General features: G+C 42.9%; 1 pseudogene; it reads right to left on the bottom strand.

Annotated features, from left to right (window-relative positions):
* Positions 1-3,841: 3,841 nt before the first annotated feature.
* Positions 3,842-10,664, bottom strand: part of LOC101996329 — a 43,933-nt pseudogene continuing 37,110 nt past the window's right edge.

The following is a 10,664-nucleotide window of genomic DNA, read 5'->3' as shown; positions in this document are numbered from 1 at the left end:
TAGCCTAGCAGTCTTGAGAGGCATACATCATAGTCTTTTCAGGCTAGAGTCCATGGCTTCTAGGACACAATGTGCCTTCCAGTTCCTGAGAGACCAAAACTCTCCCTCATGCAGTGAAGTATTCAGGCCACTTTGCATTTCTCTGTATACTCCCTCAGAATTCAAGGAAACGTGGAAGCTGGACAGGACAATTGCTCTTAGATATTAATTTTGTGTACCCTGTCAAGTTTGCAAACATCATTGTATCCTGGAGACTACAATTGTATTGATCCCGGCAATCACCATTGTATTCTGTTTCTGATAAAGGCATAAAAAGTTTGACTGCTCTCAATAAAATTTTCACAGACCCAGTCTTTCTGTGACCCTCCCAACCATCCAGGTTTAATTCCTCAGGGTCATATCAGGTGACCTTGGCTTGGTACGTATGCATGGACTCAGCAAGTGGACTTCCAGTCATTGAGACCAAGTTGGCTATAGACATCACTGAGTATCCAGTGTATGAGAAGTTGAGATGAATACTGAACTTTGGTGCTTCATTCTCTAGGGTTCTTAGCCAGCCAACTGGTAGCAGGTTTGATTATACTGGGAAACCTCCATCATGAAGGGGACAGTGTTTTGTTTTTCAATTACAGATATATTGGATATGCAATACTTTTCACAAATCTAGTATACAAGCTTAACAGTATTTTGTAACTGGGAATGGCATTTTATATAGCACTGTTTATGAGCAAGAAGCTCACTTCACAGCACTGAAATGGCACGGTGGATGCCTACCCTTTGAATTCACAAGTCTTACCACGGTCTCCACCACTCCAAGGCAGCTGGTATACTAGAACGGTAGAATAGCCAGCACCAACTAGGCAGAAATACTTCGCAAAGGTGGACAAGACTTTGCAGCTAGTGTATATACTTTAATTCAGCATTCGGTATATGATGCTGTTTCTCCCAAAGCCTTAGTTAGGGTTTCTATTGCTGTGATGAAACACCATGACCAAAAGGCAAGTTGAGGGAGGAGAGGGTTTATTTGGCTTACATTTCAGTATTGTTGTTCATCACTGAAGAAAGTCAGGACAGGAACTCAAACAGGACAGAATCCCGGAGGCAGAAGTTGATGCAGAAGCCATGGAAGGGGAATGCTTACTGGCTTGTTTCTCCTAATTCACTCAGTCCACCTTCTTATATGAGCCAGGATCAGCATCCTAGGGATGACACCACCTATCATAGACTGGGCCCTTCCCCATGGATCATGAATTAATCCATTAAGAAAATGCCTTGCAGCTGGATCTCATTGAGGCATTTTCTTTTTGTTTTTTTTTTGTTTTTTTTTTTTTCGAGACAGGGTTTCTCTGTGGTTTTGGAGCCTGTCCTGGAACTAGCTCTGTAGACCAGGCTGGTCTCGAACTCACAGAGATCCGCCTGCCTCTGCCTCCCGAGTGCTGGGATTAAAGGCGTGAGCCACCACCGCCCGGCTGAGGCATTTTCTTAACTGAGGCTCTTTTCTCTGATGGCTCTAACTTGTGTGAAGTTGACACACAAAACCAGCCAGTACACCAATGTCCAGGAGTTCAAGAACCAAGAGTTGGGAATAGGAGGAGCCTACTCACCATCACTTGTGATTTACCTTAGTAAACTCGGCCTACCATGCTCCCATGACTCGAAACTATGATAACATACAGGTTTCAGTTCCCCAGAGAAGAATTCTCTTCCTAGGAGATGGAATATATTCTTTTGAATTAAGTGTTAAAACAGCCTTTCTACCACTCTGAAGTCCTAAAGTTCCTGGAAGTTATACTGGTTCTGGCTGGGGTGATGGATCTAGGCTGCCACTGAGAAAAAGGACTGCCACTTCACAAAGGAGCCAAAGAAGAGCCTGCCTGGGTGTTCAGATGATCCCTTTGGGAGGCCCTTATTATTGTCTTATTCCTAGGGTAAGGAAAGTAGAAAACTACAACTCCATTCAGAAATGCCTACAGTTGACCAGTCCCTTTATAAATGAAGATCTAAGTTGTCTTCTGGCTGAAGGAATAATTCTCAAAGGCATACAGAACTGCAAAAGAGTAGTACAGAAAGGCAGCTGCTCAACTTTGCTGCAGACTTGTAGAAATGAGAAGTATAGTCATGAGTGTCTTGCCTTATGTTGTTATAAACACACCTTTATCACCAACCTGTAAACTATACATGAGGCAAATATCTTTGTTGGCTCTTCTTGTTCTTTTGTTATCTATGTATCATATACTTATTATTATATAAGACACTTTGACTTTTTCCTTTTATAATAAGTACTGTGCATTTTATATTATGGTGATCAAGTTGTGAAATAACTATCAAGAAGAGTTATCCTCTCTCAAGAGCACCTCTTCTGGGGAAAGCCTCAGTATGTGTTCTACAGTGTTCATTATATCTGTTATTACACTAGGTGAGATTATGACATACTGTCATCCAGAAGTTAATTATGTATTTCAGAGATGAACAACTTTTTGACAATACATATAACACTCTCGTCTACAAGTGAGTTGGGCCCCCTGGGTATCTATCCTGGACTTATGCAACCTATGAGATACAAATGGAGTTGAGTTTGGTGGCACAAGGCTGAATTCCAGTGCTCAGGTAAAATATAGACTAATGGCTACTGAAGCAATGCGTGGGCAGTCTGTATATGGCGGCTCTGTTGAACTTGTCTATATTGGGTTTCATGGTCTAAGTTGATGAGGACACCTGACCAGGTCTCTTCCTCAAGAGGGCACCAGATCGCATAGAAATAGGTTAAGTTGTAAGAGTTTGTTAATAATAAGCCTGCAAATATGCCAAACAGTTTGTAATTAATATTAATCCTCTGATTGTTTTTTCAGGAACTGGTGGGTGGGAGAGAAACTTCCAGTTACAATCCAAACTAAAAACTTTTGTGCCCAAAAATTCATTCAACAGAATGAATGGGAGAAATACTTGTAAGTGGCAGATGTGACAGATTTGAAATTCAGAACGCACAAACACCTCCTAAAACTCAGCATCACTAAGAAAGGGGCACAAAGAGCTGGGCAATACATTTTGCCAAAGAAGACAAATGAGTGCCCAGTACAGGAAGAAGAGTGTGTGTCTGCACATCACAGTCGCTAGGACGAGGCACATTGGAACTGAAATAAGATATTGCTTTGTACCCACTGAGATGAATGATGGGGAAAAAAATGATCAGAAAGAATGACAAAGGTTGGAAAAGATGTAAGAAAACACTTGCACTTTGCTTATGGAAATGTCTAGAAGTGCAGTTATTATGGAAAACAGTGTTGTAATTTCTCAAGCAACAAAAATAGAATTAGTAAGTTCCAAGGAAATTCCACTTCAAGGTATGCCCTAATATACCAAAAGAAAGGTCCTAATAAATTATTTATACACCATAGTTTTGGCAACATCACAATGTCCCAAAGCTGGAAATAACCCAAGTTACTGATGGAAAGGTGAACAGATATGATGTGGCCCTGACACACTGCAGAATGGTGTCCAGCATTGAACTGGAGGCAAATACTGCTTGTGTTGCACCACAGGTTGTGTGAAAAAATTATTCCAAGCAAAACCAGACAGTCACAGACAGAGCTATACACTATATAAGACTACTTTCACAGATTGCTGGCCTAGTGGTATCTGCACAAGTACCAGGAAGAATGGTGAGGTTCTTATTTAGTTTCAGGTTGGAAAGAGAAAGAAAGGGCATGACTGATCAGAGTGGTGGTCGCACATCGTTATGAAGACATAACACAGTATTTTCTTAAACATGATTAGAATGGTGCATTTTACTTTTATCACGGTAGTAATTTAAAATGGAAGAGATCACATCCCACCAAGATAATTACTCTATAATTGTATTATCACCAGGAATCATGTAGAGGACATCCCGATGGTGCAAAAATGGTGGACTGGCAACCTCAATGACTTTCAGTTCTGATAAGAGGCGAGACATGGGGTCTGCAGACTTGGAGTTCATGGCCTCCCCTGGGAGGTTGCCAGCACAGGAGAAAGGAGAGAAAGTAAAAAGATAGACTCAGTTTTACTTCCACAAATTATCCTGAAGTCTATTTCAGAAACACAGTCTCATAAAAGACGGGTCCTGGCTAGTTGTATGTCAGCTTGGTTCTAATTGGAGTCTTCTGAGAGGACTTCTGAGAGGAGGGAACTTCAATTGAGAAAAGTCTTCCTCCTCAAGGCTGACCGTAGGCAGGCAAGCGTACCAGGTATTTTCTTAGAGACTGGACAGGGAGCACCCAGCCTATTTTGGTGGGTGCCATCCCTGGACTGGTAGTCCTGGGTTATATAGGAAACTGGGCTAACAACCTACTAAAAGCAAACCAGTAAGCAGTATTTTCCCATGGCCTCTGCATCAGCTCCTACCTACAGGTTCCTGCCTTGCTTGAGTTCCTGCCCTGACTTCCTCTGATTATAGACTACAATGGGGAAGTAGAAGCTGAATACACCCCCTTCTCCCCAGGTTGCTTTTGATCACGGTGTTTTGTCACAGCAACAGTAATCCTGACTAAGACAACACGGCGATTGTGTTTTAAGCCTTGAAAGCAGAATCTAGGTTGGTAATGTAAACTCCCTTGTGTCTCGACATTCTCAGCCTATTAGGACATAATGCCCTGATCTCTGTCCTCAGGACACATGTGTGAAGGATGCTTTTTTCAAGGTATGATTGTTTATTTGTTACTTTTAGAGTCGTATTTTTGACTAGATTCAGATTTAGACATAGAAGCTCTTAGTGAGGACAGCCTACATTTCTTGGCACTATGTTCTTGGCACTTTTCTTTGACTTTCTTCATTCTCTTGACCAAAAGTTCAGCATCTTCTGCAGCCCACTCCTTGTTTTCCTTAGTACATTGTTTCTTCAGAACAAGACATCAGCGCTTGTGCTACAGGACACACGGAAAAACATGATGCTTCATCTTGGGTGCATTGATCCTGGACTCCTTGTCTTCTTATGGGCTTTCTGATGTATTGGTGGACATTATCTTCTTTAGAGAGATTATAAAACTCTAAGATTATACTAGCTCTTTTAGCTCATAGCTGACGAGGTACAGTAGTATCTGTCAGTCCAGGAATATCATTCTCTCCCCACCTCCCCTTTCTTTAAACAATTGAGAATTGAGAACACTCAGATTGGCATCCACAATGCATCCGCAATCATCTGTGCTCTTTCTCTATCCAGTTATCCTTGGTCTATAACAAGAATGACCCTCACTCAACAGCAGGCACACTCTGCCATGCATCCAAACACCTTGCTTCATGGGAAAACCATGTTTGTTATTCCCACCACTGATTAGGACCACATAATCCTTCCACTCTTCACCCAGAACATCAGCACCTACTTCTGTGGTCATGTGCTTCTCATAGAACATAGGGATCTTGTGCTCACTGTTCACTTCAGTGAGTTTCTGACAGCCAGTGGCAGGGAAGGAGATATTCAGCTTTATCTTGACTGTGAAGGATGCTTTTCGTTAGATGGGGCACAAGCCTATAACAAGCACAGTAAGGAAAAATGGCCATTTATATTTTGTGGGTTCTTTTGTCACATCTGAAGATGGGCCTAATGACAGCGTCTCTCCCTCTGGCTTTCTGTGGCATGAAAATTCTCCCCCCAGTGGAGAGGAGGCTTATGCCACTGCCTGAACTCTGGGTGGATTGTGCCATGGCTGTGCCAACTTATCTGTGGGATGTGGACAAAATGGAGTTTGCATTCTGAAATCAAGCCAATGTATGGCTATGTCATTGAAAACTTGTGCTTGAAGTTGAGTCTTGGGTGCTTTGGAAGACGTTCAGCGATGCAGAAGACACTTGTGTCTGAGAGGTTTAAGACACCCTTGTCTGAAAAGCCAACCTCTTATAGAGCACAGGAGTGGGTTATTCCAGTGATAATTCCTGTCTTTAATTCCTCTCAGCCTTGGCACCTCACGTAGAGAGTCTTTAACTCCCAGTCATCGATTCCCTCTCCCCCTTAGGGTCTTTTCACCAGGGTCTGCCTCATCACCCCATCCTGGTGCATGGGGCATCGAAGGTCAATGTGCCTGCTGACTACCGTGTTCATGTCCTTAGGCCATGGATCCATGAGTAGATCAGAGAGTTTGTTTACATTCCTGCTTGGGATTACTTGTTATACAGTGTTACTGTGCTCAGAAGAAAAAGCTAAAATTCTCAGAACATCGAAACGTGGTATCCTGTTTTCATGGAGGATATCCTTTGGCCACAAATCTCCTCTTCATGTAGATTTTTATTAGTGTTCCAGAAAAAAAACATTGGTTTCTGAAACTCATTTTATAAATGCGATGTGAGCCTGGGTGGCAGGGCAGTGAAGTGCTGAGTGGCACTTGGAGATGTTCATGCATCTTTCTATGTCAGCAGCTGGATGCTTGTCACATTTGACACAATTCGGTGTGACTGATACTTCTGTGTCAGGAGTCCAGCATTGGTGCAATTTAGAACCATCCCTAAAAAGCCATTTGACTCACATTTTGGCATTTATATTTTCATCATACATAAGGGATATTTGCAATACTGTGAGGATCTAAAAGTGTTTGAGTAAGGATCTAAAAGTTGGTTCTCCCAACTATGAAATTGACCTCAGCGTAGTTTCTTCATTGGAGAGCTCATGGTTGAATGCCAATTCTACCCAAGAACTGAAACACAATACCTAGGGCATAATTGCCACTGAACATGTTAACCACTTGATAGGAACACACACACACACACGCACACGCACATGCACGCACGCACCACTTAGCATGAAAAGAATATCATTAGTTTCTTGTTGCTGGAATTATAGTGCTGAATGAATCACTAAACTCAATGTGCTCCCACTACCTGGACCTTCCATGAAATAGAAAATGGAACAGAAACTAGAAACAGCAACAAACCAATAGAGTAAAAGTGACCAAGAAGAAAGGAGGAGGTCATTATGACAGAATTAAAACGATCTTAGCTTATTCTTTTCGATGCAATGTGGAGTATAATGAAATTAACAGGCGTCAGTGCTCTCCCATGCAGAGCAGGAAATGAGTGGGGAAGGGGTGAGGCTGGGGTTGTGGACTCTCTATACAGGAGGAGCTCAGTGAGGAATAACTGCAGCTCTCCGCTTCGAAGACAGCTACTTTCTCTTCAGTGTAAACCAGGATCTGAAGGATTTGCTTATTCCAAGTAAGACTGAATAAAAAGGAAGTTTACAATTTCCTTCCAAGAGGTTATAAACTTCCTTAAGATAAATACAGCAACAATCATGTCATCTAATTGCAGGATGTTGTAGTCATGGCAACAGGCCTGAGGGACTCAGCTTGAATTCAGTTTTTCTTGTGACATGTAGCGTGGGAAACCCCACATTTTGGGGGCAATTGTTCACTAAACTTCAATTTGAGGCTCAATAAAGAGTCTTTAAGGATCATTGTAATTACAAGCAAGCAGTGTCACATTTGGGGGCACATCTGTTTTGAATTTCTCTAACTTGCCCAGTAATCTGGAGGGCGCCAACTGGTCCCAGAAAAGCTTTAGATAGTCACCATGGTAGACACCTCTATCTACTCTGATAACCACAGACTGGGGCCCAATCAGAGAAATGCCTTCCTTTCCAGGTAAGGTTAGTCCTATGTAATATTTTGTAAATACATAATTATTTTTTCCATTCTTCAAATATAGTGCCCTGTACTTTGCCTTGCAGTCCTGCTTTATGAGTAAGATGGGACCAAGACAAGGCCAAGCTCAGTGCAGGTGTACAGTTCTACATGAATATCCGAAGAACATGGACAGAAGCTGTGCTTCTTGTAGCACTTCCAAAGGGTACAGAGAGGACAGCCCAGATGCTCAAACTCAATTAGAGACCTACTCCCTCCTTCCCCCCCTCCCTCTCTCCCTCTCTCTCTCTCTCTCTCTCTCTCTCTCTCTCTCTCTCTCTCTCTCTGTGGATATTTATATGCACACACACATATACATATAGATAGATACCTGCATGAGTGTGTGCACACATATTTACATGACCACAATGATTTGGGTTGTGATAGGCAGTGTGAGGTACAGCAGACCCTGACAACCAAATCACAAAGATGCCATGCTCCAGTGGGGATGTAGCTTCCCATTTTGCCGAGTCATTGTCAGTTGGGTCCTGCCTGGATCTTTAATAAGCAAGCCCACATCAGACCTGGAGCTGGTTCTTGACGATGGTAAACAGAATGACGGAATCTACATTCTGGGATCCCAATGATGTGGACTGCTTTCCACAAGTGTTCTATATAAATGAGCATCTCTAAGCTGTTAATGTGATCAAAGCTGACTGAGTTTCATATCCCCCAGCATCCAAACCTTTGATGCTTAGCTAGGGAACGACTGCATCAGTTTCAGATTCTGCCTGACTGAAGGCTTTGTTGAACATCTGAGCCATGGGGAGCTCTTGCTCCTATGTCATTTATGTCAAGGAACTCATCAGCCAGCCTTCTGCCCCTGCTATCTCCAGAAAGCTAAAGGGTGAGATGTCCCTGGTCTGCACATAGCAATGTGGGATCTCTGTCTAGAGGTATGAATCTTGCCGTCTGCAACAGCTTCTTCTCTCAATGTCCAGGTTGGAAGAGCTTGTCCTATCTTTGGACTTGTAGAGACGAATTCAACTATCCTTACAACAAGGCCTGGTACACGCAAAGATCTTCCTGGAACTCAGTGTCCCCTTGGCAGCACCCAGAATTCTCTTCGGTCAGGGTATAGCAGCCAAGAACACAGGTCTCCTCTGATCTGAGTTCTCTATGCCCACCATGGTTTTGTTTTTTGTTTCTTAGGTCACTTGAGCTAGGAGTAGTTATAGAATATTCCAACAATTTGATTAAATAGTTTCAGCTGAGGCTCAGGTTACAACCTAGATTGAAAGCTGTTCGGGTAACCAATAACCAATAAAGGTAACACAGTCGTAGGAACAGCTTATTCTTGAGTACACTAAGACACACATGGTGGCCTCATAATCAGTTCACCCCCCCTAGAGGGCCCCATCCCTTCAGAGTATGCCCTCATCTTTCACCCAGGTTTGTAATAAGCCACACGGAAATCCACGCTGTAAGACAATTCTAACTGACATCTCTCCTTGGACACGTCTTAGAGTTTGCTTTTTGGTAGAGTTTTAAGACATTTAAAGGGACATTGGCCTAGAAAAAGCATGAATGGAGGGCTTACTGTGCTTTTAGGTTGATGCCTTGGGATTTAGATTCCCTTGGTCAGTAAGCACCAGCTTACTGATTTTGGGCTGGGATCGAAACAGACCCATTTGGAGTTCCTGGGCTTCTCTTCACCATCAAGCCGCTTCTTCTCTAGAAGAGAGTGGGTGGCAGGATTTCACAGGCAGTAAGGTATTAACTGGAGACAGTTTGCTTTTAGGTCTGCCAAAGATTCAAGGCCAAAGAAGGGTCAAGGTGAAATAGAATAGATGTGGCCATGTAACAATGACACGGTTCCCTTGTATTATGTCACTTGAGTCAAATACACTGCCTGGGAAGCTGATATGGTGAAGGGATGATTCACGCTTCAAATTCTCAACATTGGGATCTTGTTCTCCGGTGTGTTGCGGTTTCAGTGTTAAGTCTTTAAAAATGGGACCTAGCAGGGAATGGTGTCTCTGCTAACGGAAGTTCTGATGGGACACGGTGTCCTTAGGAGTCGTTATTATTGAAGAACAAGAGTGCCCTGCCCCCACATCCTGTCTTACTGTGTGAACCTTTCCCCCCACATGCACTCCACTACTGTGATGATATCCACCATAGGTTCCTGTTCAGAGCAGAGTTGAGACTAAGGCCATGCCTTTGAGCCTCAGAACTATGAGCTAAATAACGTGTGTATGTGTGTGTGTATTATATGGTGTATGCAATTATCTGCATTTGATGGATGTGAAGGCCCATTGTTGATGTTGGATAACTTGACTACTGTCTCTTTTCCTTGTTTCACACAGGGCCTCTCACTGACCTTAGAGCTAGTGGATTAGCTAGACTGACTGACCAGTGAGACCCCAGGATCCTCTTGTCTCCACCTCCTAGTGCTGGGGTTACACTACCACAATGAGCTTTCTACCTGACTATTGGGAGTAAACTTGGGTACTCATGCTGGCTCAGGAAGCCTTATACGCACTGGGCTATCTCCCCAGCTCAAACCTCTTCTTGGTCAAATCTTTACCTTGATTCTTTCTTTTTAGTATCACAAAGACAACATCTTTCTACAACAAGGGGCCTAACATCCGCAGCAAGAACTCCTAGAGAGCCTTCTGCATTCACTTGGGCTTTGTTTATGGGAAAAAAACTTTTATAGAGATGCTTAGGTATACCTTGTAATTCACAACACATGTTTTGACCATAAAAGTGGCAAAAGGGACCAATCATTTTTAACTATTTCTTATGCACGTATTTACAGCTAACGCAAAGCATATGTTTCAAATATTTAAGACAAATCTAGCAGTTTTAAAAGCAACTCTAGTCACTAGATGACGCCAAAACCAGAGTACATAATGGCTTACCAAACAGACAAATGAATGACAGAAAAGTACCCACAAACACCTCATTAAAACATTAGTTTAAGCTGGGCGGTGGTGGTGCACGCCTTTAATCCCAGCACTTGGGAGGCAGAGGCAGGCGGATCTCTGTGAGTTCGAGACCAGCCTGGTCTACAAG

The sequence above is a fragment of the Microtus ochrogaster genome, linkage group LG1, assembly GCF_000317375.1.
Source record: "Microtus ochrogaster isolate Prairie Vole_2 linkage group LG1, MicOch1.0, whole genome shotgun sequence".
NCBI lineage: Eukaryota > Metazoa > Chordata > Mammalia > Rodentia > Cricetidae > Microtus > Microtus ochrogaster.
Note: the sequence above shows the minus strand (reverse complement) of the source record. Positions and strands in the feature narration are given on the sequence as shown.